The sequence below is a fragment of the Salvia miltiorrhiza genome, chromosome 8, assembly GCF_028751815.1.
Source record: "Salvia miltiorrhiza cultivar Shanhuang (shh) chromosome 8, IMPLAD_Smil_shh, whole genome shotgun sequence".
Classification (NCBI taxonomy): Eukaryota; Viridiplantae; Streptophyta; class Magnoliopsida; order Lamiales; family Lamiaceae; genus Salvia; species Salvia miltiorrhiza.
In genome coordinates, this window is record NC_080394.1 from 12,420,284 (window position 1) to 12,437,647 (window position 17,364).

Consider the following 17,364-nt stretch of genomic DNA (forward strand, 5'->3'; position numbering starts at 1 on the left):
CAAAAAATTACTAAGATAAGCTTCAAAAAATGTTTTATCTTTATGGATTAGCTTTTGTTTGTTTTGTTTAAAGGGTTAAGCCGTTAAGGTACATATACACCGCTAATGTAGACACCCTAGAGCGTATACCCCGTACTCTATATTGGATCAATTAAGTCCCAATTTTTCAAAATCGGAGCAATTAAATCCTCTCTTCAAACGCTGTTACACAACCGTTTGTTATATTTATTTATTTTAATTCGATATTGGGTCCCACATTTTTGAAAGTCCAATAGCAAAAGCCCACGTGTCAATTTTCATCTTCATTTTCGTCACCTACAATGAGTTGATGTATTTGTGGGTGAAAGCTTTACAAATTTCGGCTGATTTTTCCACTCAGTTTTTCTTTGTGATAGACTCATCTGACAACAATAAAATCTCAATGGACTCGCATTTTCTTGGCTCTAAACGGTTTAGACCGCTATTGTCCGACTGAGGTGAGAAAGGGGAAGGCTGAGCCTCGTCGACCGACGGCAGACGAATTTTTCTTTGTTGTGGCCATCTTGTCAAGTAAAGGAGCTGACGAAGGCGACGACTTCGATAGCTATTTACCTCATTTTTGGTTGATAATTGCGGGTGTTAGGACAGACTGTTGAGCATGCTCTGTGCATATTTGTATTATTTTATACTTGGTCAATGATTTTGTGTGCGTTCTTATTGTTTTGTAGGGCGTCGTGGAGTTTTTAGCGTTTCGCGAAGTTTTTGTTGATGTGTCTTGGATCTCCCGCTTCGCAGAGTTGTATGGGGGTCGGACGAATTTTGGAGGAAAGCAGCAGCCATCGTCGCCTCCGCCGCCTCCGCGCCGCCTGCTGCCTCGCGTCGCCCGCCATGCCCATTCTGCGAAGGGCATAGGCGGCGGCCGCCGCCGACCGCGTATTTCCGGCAGTTACGTTTTTTCAGGTTTAAAATTATTTTTCTAGGGTTTCACTTCCATTCTCGACTCCCCAGCCTCCCTAGGCGATTTTCACTGTATTTCCTTAGTTTTTGAGAGTTAGAATAGGTCTTAAAAACATTGGATCATTCGGATTGAAGTTTTGCATCGAATTTATGTAAGATCTCATTAAATTTTCATTACTAGTTTTATCGATTTTCTTTGGTTGTTCTTGGTTGTTTATTGCTTAGATGAATGAGCATATTTAGATAATGGTTATTGATGTTACTTTATGTTTTTTTATTATTTATCACCTAGTTATAGTAGTTAGCTCGTTGTTTGATTTGTTAGTGTAATTCTCTGTTGAAATTGAGTTGCTATTCTTTTACATGTTCTTTAGGATAAATCATGATTAGTGCTTTCCATAGATTTGAATGCTTGTTTATTTCCCTTGCCTAGATAATTATTGCTTTATGATTTTGAATTTAATTATTGATTTCTAAATTGTTAGATTAGAACCCTAGTTCTATATATTTTCTAACTGCTTTCCTTGCCTGCTTCCTATCTATCGCTTAGATAACTTCATATGCTTTATTTCAATTACACATTAGTTAATCGGAGAGAGAGTGTCAGACCCAAACTTCTAATTAGAGTGTTAGGTTTATTTCCTGTTCTCCATGCGTAGCATGATCAAAGCCCTGTTTAGTCTTCCTTGTGAGACGATGGGTTAGCTTATTATACTAGGACGACCTCGTACGATTGCGAGTCAATCCCTTAGGTATTTTGGGTTGAGTCAATAGCAGCTGGTGGCGCGGTAAGAATGGAGAATGAGACTATAACAGTTGGACTGGGGGCCCACATCTCCAGTGGGGGTGATGACGGAGATGGTGGGTTTGTTGCCTTGGCTTCAAGGCTGAGGGAATATGCCTGTGTAGGAAGGGAGTGGTGTACGGTGGAAGGACAGTTCTGCAGCCTCAAATTGTTGGAAATAAGTAAGGGTGAGGATTTGGAGTGTTGGGAGACGGAGAGCTCCCACTTTTCGATCCTTGAGCAGCTTCGCCTTAGATACATGCGTAGGTTCAAGGAGATCCCTTTGAAAATAGGAGACATTTCAACGCTCAAGTCAATTCACTTGGTTAGGTTTTGCAGCGATGCAGCCTTTTATTATGCAAAACAGATCCGAGATGAGCAAGAGGAACTTGCTAAGTTGATGAAGATGAAGATGAAAATTGACATGTGGGCTTCTGCTATTGGACATTCGAAAATGTGGGACCCACTATCGAATTAAAATAAATAAATAAATAACAAACGGCCGTGTAACTGCATTTGAAGGGAGGGTTTAATTGCCCCGATTTTGGGACATCGATAACTTAATTGATTCAATATCGAGTATGAGAGAGTATACGCTTTAGGGGTGTCTATATTAAAGATGTACCTGCACTTTAACCCTTGTTTAAATTATGACCATGCTTGTTATCTGATTTAGTTAGAACACCTTATTTTGTTTAAATTATGACCATGTTTTTTTTTGACGGAAATTATGACCATGTTTGTTATCTGGTTTAGTCAGAACACCTTATTTAAATTTAAAAACATTATGATATACGTGTGGGATCGATCATGTAATATTAGTTAGAACACTAAATTTAATAACATTATGATATACGTGTGGGATCGATCATGTAATATTTTGAAAACGAGGTATTAGAAATGATGCCTATTTTTAGAAGTAAATCTCAAGTTATGTTTCTAAATGATAAATGCACATGCAAACTCATGCTTATGTGTATGGATTTTCATGTAGTAAACTAGCAAATGCATATTATTGGTTAACTGAAGAAGGGGTTTATGTATGTACTTCTCTCTCTATGTTATCACTTAATTGATAATTATTTGCAATAGTTATGTATACTTTCGAAATAATTTATTTACAATTATACATTTTAATTTTTTAAAGTTGTAGTAATTTATTGTTACATGAACGATTTCAAATCCCTCTCTCTCAATATATATATATATATATGGTTGGATTCAAGGGCGAATTCAGAATTTAATAATAGGAAGACTGAATTTATGAACTACGGCGTCTGAAAACATTTACACGGGGTTCGGGGTCTCCCGCCCCCGAAGCAATTCTTTTTAGCATTCCATACACTTTATTTTCATGCATTTTTTTAAAAAAATCACTTAATATAATAAATAATTGTTCGCAATTCAATTAATTCAACATCAAGTAGATTGATAAAGCATATAAAGACATACTTTTATACATTAAAAAAAATGTTTCATTTTTTAAATAAATAAACTAATTTCACTATTAATAATTTGTAATTTTACTTTTAACTTAAGAATTGACTCAAGTTCAACATTAAAAATTAACTAAGAAAGAAAAATAAGATAAAAATAACATAAATGTAACAAATCAATGTACAATGTTAAGCATATTATAGTTGGAATGTATTACTCCATATTTTTTCTCGTATTTCTTATTTATACACACACACACACACATACATACATACACACACACACACACACACACACACATATATATATATATATATATATATATATGATAAACATGCATTTTTACCTCTTGGTGTGTCTTTTTTTGATGCTTAGTTGTGAGGATTTTGTGTGTTTGATGGTCTATTTGAGCTTATATTCGTTTATGGTCAAGAACTTGTTACTTGCTTGTGTTTGAACGAATTTTCAGAAATAATGAAGCAGAATTTGGAAGAATTGGATGAAATACAAGTTGTAGTTCGTCTCGATAGGAGTTCGTGAGCGAAAACGGATCATAAATCGGAGTTCGGACGAAGGAGAACGAGGCAAAACAAAATCGCTGCGCAAAGCTGTCATGAGTTCTGTTTCGTCATGCGGTCTCGGCATGCGGCCACGCGACGTGGCCGCGCGAGTCGTCGTATTTCCGCCCAAAATTCGTTTTTTTAGCGATTTTGGGTATTTTTGAGAGCTACAAGACCTATGGCATATAAATACTCCCCAAGAACTTATTCTCTGCACCCTTTTATCATCTTTTATCATATTTTACTTTTCCTGAGAGCTGAGAGAGACGGAGAACGGAGCGAGAGCAAGAACTGAAGATTCTCGATTCTACTACGGTTTTTCTTGTTTGATGTTTATTTGTTTTATTGAGAATTGTATTCTAGTTCATATGTCTATGTGTGGCTAGAGTCCCTTTTTCCCAGGGTTTAGGGAGTAGACATGATTTGAATTTCTAACTGTTTGATTCAATTAATTGAGATTGTTATCCCTTTTTATGTTCTTGTTATAATTGTTTGCTTTATTGATTGGCCACCAATTTAGCATAATCATAGGTTTTAATTTGATATCGGGAGATGATAATTATTACCTGAACTAAGAACATAGAACACATATATTTAATTCTAAAGGGAATTGATATTTGTGAGGGCGTTAATCCTATGAGCTTTTAGGAGTTGCATGTTAGAAGTGCGATCCGGGGACGATAACCTTGCATGTAATCAACGGTTTGTATGCCACGGGAGTGGGTATAGACTAGTTTTGAGATTGCCTTAGGAATCGTCTTATTAATTGAATTGAACATGTTAGCGAGGAGAATCTGTTGAAACCTTTGACTTGGGAAATCTTCTCTTATCTGTTTATCTGTTTCACAGCTTGATTTATTTTGTTTCCAGCATTTATTTATTTTTTAGTTTTAAAAACAAAACTCTTATTTTCGTTTGTCCAGATAGAGTAGAATAATTTAGGATAGAAATTGGTTAATTCAGTCTCTGTGGAATACGACCTTGCTTGCTACTGTACACAATTGCACCCGTACACTTGCGGCGTGTTAAAGAAATTAGCGAACAAGTTTTTGGCGCCGTTGCCGGGGACTGATTTTTATCAGTACTATCTGTTGATTATTTGATACTAATCTGGATTTTTTTTTGTTATTTTTATTTATTTTCTCTATTTTTCTTTTGGTTCTTATTTTTTGGTTCTGGAGTTTTTCCAGGTAGTGCATGAGCAGCGATGGAGATTTTTAATAGCGTGGGCACTACATGCTATCAATGGCCAGCCGAGAGGGTATATTTGGAGAATGTTGCTGCCACCACAAATTCTGATTCAGTTACTTTGTTAGCCACTCAAATCGCTGCATTGTCGTCCAAGATAAATGCTTTGAGTATTGCTAAGATGGAGTCAGCTGTGAAAAATCCGATGATGATGGAAGAGGCAAATTTTGTCAGCAATTGGAATTTCAGGAATTTTCAGCAGGGTGGATTTCAAAGAGTACAACAGGGAAACAATCAGAGTTGGCAACAGTTCTATCATGGAGGGTGCCCGAATAACGTGCTTCAGGCTCCACCAGGCTTCTCTGTCACCAATGGAGTCATCAATGAGGAGAAGAAGCCTAATTTGGAAGAGCTGCTGATGAAATTTATCTCCAAGTCAGATGAGAGGATGGAGAAGCTTGAGTCTACCACTGCTACTTTAGGGACTCAGATGAAGGTGTTTGAGACTCAGATGGCTCAAATAGTCACTGCTATTAGCAATCTAGATCAGTCGCGCCAATTCCCAAGCAATACCGTGGTGAATCCAAAAGAGCAGTGTATGACCAATGAGCTTGAATGTGATACATCATATGAAGAGCCTCAAGCGATAGAAGAAGAGCAAGAAGTTCAGAAAGTTGAGATGAGCTTGGAGGATGAAAATTTTAAAAATGTTGAAGAGTGCAATGTCCTAAATGTAGTCGACACTTGCATCGACCAAGGGAAATCATTGAAGGCTTGTCTCTTTAGCTTTTATCTAACTCCATCTTTTGATTTTAATTTTGATTCATCTGATGAAAACTTTTTGGAGTGTAGTAGTACTTTTGATTGTTTGCAGGATGGCCATAGTTTTCAAGATATTTTGAAGGTTGGAAAATCACCTTATCATTGGTTCGCAAAAGATGATGTACTCAAATTTGATGAAAAGTGGCCGCCACCTACACCTGCTGGATCGTCGAGGTAACGACGTTAAAAATAGCGCTTATTGGGAGGCAACCCAATCTTGGTTAGTTCGTTTCTTTTTGTTTGCTTGTTTGTTTTTGTACCCCACAATTCCTTTTCAAACTTATTCTCCTTGGTGGTGAATAAGTTTGGGGGGATGTGTCTTTGTGGGTGCACTTTTTGTTTTGGTTGTTTTTGTTTTGTTGTTGAGTTCGTTAGTCTTGCTTTGGTGGTTTCTCTGTGATGATACCTTGAGGATGATGCGAGTTGTGTAGAGTCTTGTTGGATAACTGGCTTATGATGATTTCTGTTTAAAACTTGTGAAAGTGCATGCGTTTGTGTCGATATTGTTGTGATTGAGCATGATTGATGAATGATAAGCATGGTCTCTTGTTGTTGCAATCAATGAAATAAGCTGTGAGGATTTGAACCTTGACTGTCATTTTTTTTACAGTCTTATTTCTGTTTCTTGAGTGATTGTTCGAGCTTGCATGTGTCTCACTAGAACTTGTCTTGGTTTCTCCCTCGATGCCACATAGTGTGCTTAATAACTTTGAGATGATAGAAGGCCGTCTTTGCTAGCCTATATATCCCATATTTGTCCTATTACTATATATGATCCTAGTTCACCCCTTTGAGCCTTTTATTTTCTATTTTATTTGGTTTAGCCGTGGGTGGGAGCTTGGAGATTGTTGTTATGGGGTAGTTGGTTTGTGGAGATGTGTGTTTATGGATTATGTACTTTGATCTTGATTGAAAAAATCCTAGTACCCTACAAGTCGTTGAAAAAAAAAGGAAAAGAAAGAGAGAAAAAAAAAAGAGAGAAAAAAATTGAAAAAATGGGTACATAGGATGCTTTAGAAAGTCATAATATTATGAGAATTAATTATTGTGTTGTGATGGATTTTGTATTGGAAATTTGGTTTTTGTGATGGGTGGATGATTGTTGAGTTAGAATGTTATAAGGTTGGTGATTGTGCTACATTGAGAATTATCTTTTAGTCACTTAGCCAAATATATCCTACCCTACCAAAGAGCCTACGTTACAACCTTCAATAAAGACCTTTTTGATCTTGGTTATAGGAGCACACATTAAGTGGTGGAGAGGTGAGACGATTGACAAGCTTATGGTTGAGTACTTGTTTTGCTTGAACTGAGCGTATACACGTCCATGTTGATTGACACTTGAGAGTTGAGAGTTCTTATATTCTTTATCTTTTTGGTGAGGATTGCAATTCATTGAGACCACAATTTGAAGTTTGTCATGAGTGTTATATCTTGATGATAGAAGATACAAATGCATGTTGGTATTTTTGTTGACAAATCTGAAGCCACAATGTTATCCACTTTTCTCTACGCTCTTGTTGATTCATTCTTGGTTCATCTTTGTTTTGTCCGAGGACGGACAATAGTTCAAGTTTGGGGGTTGATAAACATGCATTTTTACCTCTTGGTGTGTCTTTTTTTGATGCTTAGTTGTGAGGATTTTGTGTGTTTGATGGTCTATTTGAGCTTATATTCGTTTATGGTCAAGAACTTGTTACTTTCTTGTGTTTTAACGAATTTTCAGAAATAATGAAGCAGAATTTGGAAGAATTGGATGAAATACAAGTTGTAGTTCGTCTCGATAGGAGTTCGTGAGCGAAAACGGATCATAAATCGGAGTTCGGACGAAGGAGAACGAGGCAAAACAAAATCGCTGCGCAAAGTTGTCATGAGTTCTGTTTCGTCATGCGGTCTCGGCATGCGGCCACGCGACGTGGCCGCGCGAGTCGCCGTATTTCCGCCCAAAATTCATTTTTTTAGCGATTTTGGGTATTTTTGAGAGCTACAAGACCTATGGCATATAAATACTCCCCAAGAACTTATTCTCTGCACCCTTTTATCATCTTTTATCATATTTTACTTTTCCTGAGAGCTGAGAGAGACGGAGAACGGAGCGAGAGCAAGAACTGAAGATTCTCGATTCTACTACGGTTTTTCTTGTTTGATGTTTATTTGTTTTATTGAGAATTGTATTCTAGTTCATATGTCTATGTGTGGCTAGAGTCCCTTTTTCCCAGGGTTTAGGGAGTGACATGATTTGAATTTCTAACTGTTTGATTCAATTAATTGAGATTGTTATCCCTTTTTATGTTCTTGTTATAATTGTTTGCTTTATTGATTGGCCACCAATTTAGCATAATCATAGGTTTTAATTTGATATCGGGAGATGATAATTATTACCTGAACTAAGAACATAGAACACATATATTTAATTCTAAAGGGAATTGATATTTGTGAGGGCGTTAATCCTATGAGCTTTTAGGAGTTGCATGTTAGAAGTGCGATCCGGGGACGGTAACCTTGCATGTAATCAACGGTTTGTATGCCACGGGAGTGAGTATAGACTAGTTTTGAGATTGCCTTAGGAATCGTCTTATTAATTGAATTGAACATGTTAGCGAGGAGAATCTGTTGAAACATTTGCCTTGGGAAATCTTCTCTTATCTGTTTATCTGTTTCACAGCTTGATTTATTTTGTTTCCAGCATTTATTTATTTTTTAGTTTTAAAAACAAAACTCTTATTTTCGTTTGTCCAGATAGAGTAGAATAATTTAGGATAGAAATTGGTTAATTCAGTCTCTGTGGAATACGACCTTGCTTGCTACTGTACACAATTGCACCCGTACACTTGCGGCGTGTTAAAGAAATTAGCGAACAATATATATATATATATATATATATATATATATATATAATAATAAAATAAAGAATATATATGTCTATATTTAAAAAAACCTCGAAAATTGGGAGAGGGCTTTAGCCCCCCCCCGCGGATCCACCACTGGTTGTGTTAACATAAAAACTTAAGCTACTGTGAGAAATGATAACCAAATTTCATAAATACACAATAATATAAGTATTGTTGCATATTACAACAGATGTATTTCCATTATTACATTTCTCATCTCCCTATATTATTTAAAACTAAGTTGAAATCATGGTATATTATGAAGATGAGAAGTATAAGAATGCAAATACAATTGTTGTAAAATTTAACAAGAATTATGTTATGCATTTACAAAATTTGGTTCTCATTTTTCATAATAACTTTGATTTTTATTAAATATATAGTGTTGGGTAAAAATAAAAACCACCCTTAAGACAAGAACGTAGAACTAATCTACACCATTAATCAATAAATAATTAATGATCACGATTCAGAGTTGAAATTTCTGATTAAATACAAAACAAACTATTTATTAATCTATAAATTAATGAATGTGTCGTAAAAAGATGAGCATTAAAAGCTCACGTCTTCTTCAAAAATTGTATCTTCATCTTCTTTAAATCCATGGTCTTTCGCATCAACTATCATTAAAACACAAAGAAATAAAAACCGTCCACTTTTTCAAAACAAAAAATGAAAAAAGCTTTCTTCTATTTTATCTTTAATTTTATATTGCATGCAGTTGAGTTATTCTTCATGTATAGTTGGGTTCAACCTAAACTAATTCGCACATAAACATAAACTAACATGCACATAAACAAAAACTAATTCACATGTAAATATGAACAAATATCCACACAAACATAAACTAATTCGCACACAAATATAAACTAATACGCACACAAATATAAACTATTTCTTGGATTTCAAAAAAAATACAAAACTAATTCGCACGCAACAATAAAACTAATATGCACACAAACACAAACTAATATGCACAAACATAAACTAATTCGCACACAAACATAGACTATTTCGAGCAGAAGAATAGTTGGAGAAGATGATGTTGACAACGGCATACTTATGACATCAAAGATAGAAAAATAGAATGATAGCAAGTCGGCGACGCAGCGAAGAAAGTATGGTTTCAGATAAAGATGAATAGCGAAAATGATAAAAAGAGATGGACACCTTTTTCTGTATGATAACGCAGGGGGTCCACCTCAGTTAAATTTGGCTATAATTTATGAAAACTATATTTGTGCACAATTAATGATTTTTACTATCCTAAAACCTAAATGGATATTTTGCACCATTAAAACATTGATATATACTCTCTTTGTTAGGGATGACAATTTACCCGCGGGTAACGGATATCCGCGAAAACCCGACCCTAATAGGGTGGGTTTGAGAGATATTTGATATCCATGGATAGTTCCGTGGTTGCAATTCACTATCCATTTAGTTCGTGGGTATGAGTTTGGATACTTACTATCCATACCCGCGAAACCACCCGTACCCGCGAAAAATATCCGCAAAAATACCCGCCAATTACCCGTGAAATACCCACAAAATATCCTAAAAATATTGGTTTTGAATATATATTTCAGATATAGGCCAACATATCATATCTAAAAAAAGACCCAAACATGTACAACCTAAACCCTAAGGCCCAAACACTACCTAAACCCTAAATTCCCTAATTTGTGGTGATTTATTTTTTTGTATTAAATTTATATTCAAATTCTGTTTCGCGGGTATCCGCTGGATAGCAGGTGGTGGGTATCTGACGGATAGTGGGTGGCGGGTATCCTACGGGTAGCAGGTTGGGGGATACCCGACGGGTAGCTGACGAAGTCGTCATTTGAGCTTCGCGCAAATAAAATACCCTGTGCCCGCAACTAGACTAGCTAGTGGTAAGTCCAGAGTCGAATCCACATGGAACTGAGCAGTAACTCCTCCTACAAGGGTATCACTAAAAAGGGTTTAGATTCCGACGGGTTCTGACCACAATGTGCTTATGGGCAGAACAAGGTTTCCAACTAAAACTGAAATAACAATGGTAACTTAATCAAACAACAAAACAATCCTGACTTGAGTTTGAATCACTAAACATGAACTAGGCACTCGATCATCGGTGCAAAGATAAATTACTATACTCGCATACCAGTGGTTATAGGCATAAGAATTGTTGCGCCCCTATTGTCACTCGTCACGCACGCAAAAACCCCTCGCCCAATCTATCCTTTCAGTTTATGATCCCTTAGAAGTTATCCTTAATGGAAACCAACTACCCCGGACAATATCCACGTCCTCTACAATGGCCTATCGCTGGTTGTGCTTTGCCCAGAATGCCTTAAGAACTAGATAGACCCACTTGACTCTTACGCAGATATTTCACCGCAGTCATGGCTCGAACACTGGTTGTACTATTTTGGAGGTCGATGGCGTCTCGCCTTTGCCCAAAGTTTACTTGTGGCCAAAACTCCCTAGTTAACTAGTGATCAATTAATTAACCAAGTTGTTACAACTTTATTGGAATCAAACCCAGTGTATCGGGAATATGCTCATACAGTCGTTATGCCCAAATTAGACCTCTCGAGTTAAGTGTTCATGCTTAGATCATCTCGCCCAAATCAGAATATAAAACTTAGCCAAACATAACGTAAATAACAAAGGCAAAAGACATAAAAAAATCAAACTGAGATACTTAGATAAATAGAAGAGTACTTACGGCCAAAAGTGCCGCTTTGAACATAAGCAAATAACTAAAACTACGCCCACAAACTGGGCAAGTTTGTACTTAAGAACTGGTAAAAATTAATGCGCAGCAGCCGATTCTTCCCACCCCCTTGCATCGGTTGATCCTCAGGTATTTATAGGTGCGACTAGGGCAACAGAAGGCCCAACCCATGTTGTTGCGGCTGGATCCATGCAAGGCATGGAGATGCTATCCACTTTCAGACCTAGTATCTAGAAGATTTCTTTCCTTTTGGATAAGGCAATGGTTTAGCCTTATCGGTCTCTTATTGGATGCTGCCGCCTTCGACCCACTGATAATATCCCGCTCTCCAATACGTTTGAATCCTCCCAACCTAATGCCGGCGCATCGTCAAAATCGAGGACTGGAATCCCCCAGCCACGTGCCTCAAGCTGCTGAACTCCAACACGAGGCTCGACATCGGGCTGATCATCCGATGTGAAATTCTGAGGCCCTGTCTGTCTCCACGCTTCCTGTTCAGTCGACACTGAATCCAATATCTCTCTGCGTCGTATCTCCTCTTCTTCCTCATTCGAAGACTCGGACTCGTCTTCCTCCTCCTGCGACGATGAATCGTCCCTACTTCTTCCAACGTCCGTCTCGATAGGAAACACAGTAGAACGCTGTCCCTCATAATATACCCGCTCTTGATTATGAGGAACCTGATATGAACTTGTCCGGTAATTATGGAATTTCACCGGAAAACACAAGCAATAACGTAAAAGATATGGAAATCACCGATCTATTTGATTTGTAAGCGGAAGACTGAAATTAAACGGATAAAATTGAAAAGACAGATAAAGGATGGAATGTCTCAAAACCCCTGAATCTAAACCACGAAATGATCTAGACGAACGAATCTCTAGACCCCAACGTGCATTTGACGCAGTAACTCGGAGACGCTGAATGACACACGGCGAGGGATGATGAACTCGTCGATTCGTCGATAGGTTGAATCCTTGTTTATCAAGAAGAATTCGAAACTTGAGAGAGAATTAAACTCACTGTTATATTATCAAAATTGTCTAACTTTGTCCAACACATAACATCCCTATTTATAGGAAATAGGAAACCCTACGTAAAAAGGAAATAAACAGAAATAAAGAAATAACGGAACTTGTTCAGCAAGTCAAAAGAAACCCAGCGAGAAATCCATCTGCTCTGGAAAGACGCAGAGGAAACAAGTCTACTCTGGTGGAATGATTCCTCTGCTCGGGCAAAGCCAGAGGAATCAAGTCTTCTTGGGCGGGTTGATTCCGCTGCTCTGGCAAGGCCAGAGGGATCAAGTCTTCTCAGGTGCCACGATCCTGCTGCTCTGGCAACGCCAGAGGAATCGAGTCTTCTCTGACGGCGTGATTCCGCTGCTCGGGCAAAGCCAGAGGAATCGAGTCTTCTCTGGACGGCATGATTCCGCTGCTCTGGCAAAGCCAGAGGAATCGAGTCTTCTCTGGCGGTTCGGCTCGGTAAGCAATAAGGTTTACCACCTTTGAGCTCTGATCTGTCGGTCCTTCTCCAATTGGTCTTTTCAGCTATTGCCTCCAGATTTCCTCCACCAACGTCATTAAATTCGCCTTGAACGTCTTGGCCCTAGCTCTCGTCACCGGACCAACGGGCACGTGCACCGGATATTCACTCTGTGCAACCTCTGAAATTCGGCTCTGCTCTGCATCCTGGTCTCTGCTCTGAACTGCATCAGAACCGGAGCCGCAGATTGTTTGCCCTTCTCGATCACGTAAACAACAGGATATTTCTTCTGCTCGGAAATCAGCCGGTTCAAATCTGAATCGGCCTTCAAAGCCACTTTTATTTTTCGCCCTTCGTCCGTGGTCGATATGTAGAAAAGCATATAAGTGGATCGTCCATCCTCGTTTAATTGATCGTGCACCTCTTGCATCAACTTCGCATGACAAAGCTCTTCCTCAGACACGTACACGACAACCTCATCGCTGCCTTCGTACTTGGATAATTTCCACTGACCACTGTGCCGTATAACGATTGCTTGAAACGACATCTGCTTCAAAACGACAAAAATACAATATTTAAATACACAAACAGGAAACCGTGTACCCCAATACATGAACTGAATATACAATCATGCTAAAAATAACATCAAAATCATATTCAACCCAACCGTGTACAGCAAAATCGACCTCCGTGTACGGGAAAACCCTAACCGTGTACGGCAGAACACTAAGGGTTCAAAAATAAGATAATTTACGTACAGAGTATTTTTTGAGGCCGTTTTTTGGTCCAAAACATGTAATAAGTCATATATATAACATAATTATCAAAATAAACAACAAAAAATCACTAAAAATCAAACCGTGTACAACCGTGTACTCAAGAACACTAACCGTGTACAGTCGAAATTGAAAAAAAAAATTATTTCACATACCGTATGTAATATAAGCCTTCGGATGATTTTTTTTTTGAAATTATGAGCAACCGTGTACGAGCCGTGTATGTCTATTGAGAGGATTTTCTTCTTCTTTCTTGTTCAAATGTCTGATGAATGAACATTTGGTTGGTATCCTTCATTAACTACCCACCAGCAACCGTGTACGGAGCATTTAATTTCGTGAATTTAAGATTGTTTCCTTAACAAGTCGTGTATGACTTTGAGTTGGTATAAATGCACCCAACAACCATAAGATATGGTTTTAATACACACATAAAATCACGCCATAAACGTGAATAGAGAGTGAATCAAATTTTGGTTATTTTTAAATCAGATTTTAACGCCATAAGATATGGTTTTAATAGTTGGTATTAATTTTAACGTGAATAGAGAGAGAGAATCAAATTTTGGTTTTATTTGGTTATTTTTAAATAAAAAATAAGTAATATGTCACTATCATTCACTTTATTGACTTGTATTTATGTACTTTAGGTCAAATGTGCTACAAAACTTATTTTTTTATGAGCTTTGATACTTAACTTATTTATTTTATCAAAAATGTTACTACTATGTATTGTCACAATTTTAAATATAAGAATTACTTTATTTAATATTTAATTTTTATAAATAATGTCTCCCATATATCGAATGACACTAAACTAAAACAATTTAAAAGAAAAATCGTAAACAATTTAAATGAGCACAATAAGTGTAAATTGTTGCTCCTTACATAAAAATTTAAACTATACACGTAAGACATTAGAAAATTTATTTATTTGTCCTCAGCTGCCTGAGACCTGCTTTGATAATAACTAGACCCACCCCCCCTCATTTGACCACCTTCAAATAATAGTGCTAATTTAAATTTGATGTATTTGTATTTCTACCGACAAATCAAATACTATATTTTATTATTAATATATATTAAAATTCAACTATTATTGTATTACTCGGTCGATCGTAACAGCTTAACTATAACAAAGTCCTTACAATACACTTTATCCGTTCAGGACGAATATAACGTGGATCAAATGACATGAATTTTAAAAAAATATTGAAAGATTTATATAGTGAAAAAAGAATTTTATCAAATTAATTTGTTAGATAATAAATAAATAATTTATGAGATGATTTTTTTATAATATGATGTGTGACTGAGATAAAATATAAAAATATATATCTTAAAATGGAAAGATTACAATTCATGTCATTTGATCCATATTTATAATTTATTATAAAGAGATGAAAATAACAAAAAAAATCACGTTTATCGTGAATAGAAGAAGTAATAATTTTAAATCGAATTATTCAAAATATACAACTAAGATAGTATTAAATTCTTTTTTTTAGCAAGCGGTATTTGTTGTTATTTTATTTATTCATCCGACAAAGATAATTGTAAACAATAAAAGACTATCCTTTATTTACATTCTACTATTACATGCGACTGACATTCTTGTCTCCGTAGACTGTAATACTAATATATACCTGCAATAATACGGCTCCAACTATGGATATTTTTATGCTATTTTTGGGTCACCATCCCAAATGTCAAATATAGGTATTTTGTAGGATTGTTTTTTTTTGCAGGGGTGGACATATGGTCGTCGGTTGGTTAAAAAATGAATCGTATTTTGTGGAGTTCATTTTTGAAATAATGTTCAAATTCATTAGAAATGTATAGTATTTCACTCTAATTTAGGATGTATTAGGACATAATCAATCACCTACCCATTGCTCACCCACTGTGAGCAAGTATAACGTGCCCATCATTGATGTGACAATTTTAATTAGGAAATATAACTAATAAATTTTACTCTAATTAAAATTATCTTACTATAATTACAATTGCCACATCATGGTGGGCACGTTATGCATGCCTACGGTGGGTAGGTGATCGGTTCTGTGTATTATGAACCCTCAATTTCAAATTTGAATAGACGATATACTATTCATGGATAAGGTAAATTGTGACCGGCTCGCCTGAATATGGAAAATGTTTTGGTTCAGGCTTGAACTGGCGTTTCAAATCGACGATTTTTCTATTTTATTTTTAATATTTAATTTGAGTCTGAGTGTTGTGTATAATTTTTCTTTATAATTATATAATTAATTTACTATTCCCTTCGTCCACGAAAAAAAAATCCTACTTATCACATCATACATTTTCTTTTATATTTAACTATAAATTATACTTTTATTCTATTTTTTTTATTAATAATATATTTTTATTCTACTTTTTTTGTACTAACATTACCCCTACAAATTACACGTTTATTCAACTTACAACTTTATTAAAACTCGTGTTCATTCTCAAATGAGACTGTATTTCGCGGACGGTATCACTAACTATTATAAAATTCGTATTATTATTAAATTCAAAGTAAACATGTACAAATTACAATTTTCAAATTTCAAAATTTAATAAGTAAACTAAAAATAACGGTCAACATAAATAGGTGGTTCGGCCCGACGGTTTTGTCGTTTCTAGGATCAAAAAATTTAGGCCCACAATCGGCCCATCTTTTAGACGGTTCTTGTTTTGGGCCAGTTCGTGGTCAACAGTTTCGGGCCTGAACCATAGACCGTCGGTTTGGTTACAGGTCGAAACCATCGATTTCGATTAATTTGAATATTTCTAATCTAATTGGAATCCAAACATAATACTTTCTCCGTTCACAAAAAATGGCGCACAATTACTATTTTTTATGTTCACGTAAAATGAGTATATTTTTTTTAGTAATAATTCCACATATTTTCATTATCTTTTTATCATCATAAATACCTATTATTTACAAAAACTTCACGTGTAATTCAATTTTAACCACTCATTTCATACAATGATGAATCCTTTCTACACTACATGATAATTACCATTTATTTTATTAAAACTTATGCTCAAAAAATGTATTCAATTTTTTGTGGACGGGGAAAATATTAATTTTAATTAAGATATACTATAGTTGGACCAAAATTATAGATTTTTATTCGCAACGTTTCTATTAGGAACTTATAATAATGATCAAATTTGATGTTGCAAAAAGTTAAATTTGATATATATACAAATTGAATACATACGAACAAAATCAAATGCAATCAATAAAGATATACTAGTATACAATATTTTAAATTTTTGATAATAAAATAATTAAAAAAATGTATCCATATTTTTTTAGGTTGACTTTTTTCAATTTATTTTCTAAATCGATTGAAAATCATGTATTAATCATAATCGAATAATTTAAAATTTATTGATTTTTTGGTGTTGGTTCGTTTAGGCACGCCGTTGTATTTGAGAAAGAAACAATAATTGTATATTATTTTATTTGTGAATGTACCAATATATTTTTCGCATCCAAAGTCTACGTATATATGGAGTGCTAACATTTTCGCTCCAAAAAAAATATTAGTACTCCATTTGAAATATAGAAGAGTAAATTCGGGAAAAAGGGCTGCTTATTCTTACTTTATTTTATCCGACAATAAATTGCTAGTAATAATAAACAATTTATCCTTTCCAACATTTTGCTACATGCGACTGACATTTTTATTCGCGAGTAAATATACTACCCGCTATTATCCTGCACCCACTACTTCCCCCAGCTCAC

At 35.7% G+C, this 17,364-nt stretch overlaps 1 long non-coding RNA gene across 1 annotated transcript; it reads left to right on the forward strand.

Moving 5' to 3' along the window:
• Positions 1 to 243: 243 nt before the first annotated feature.
• Positions 244 to 1,126, forward strand: LOC131001070 (uncharacterized). The gene is made up of 2 exons (XR_009093853.1): positions 244 to 476; positions 708 to 1,126. It is a non-coding gene; the product is annotated as an uncharacterized LOC131001070 (long non-coding RNA).
• Positions 1,127 to 17,364: the final 16,238 nt, after the last annotated feature.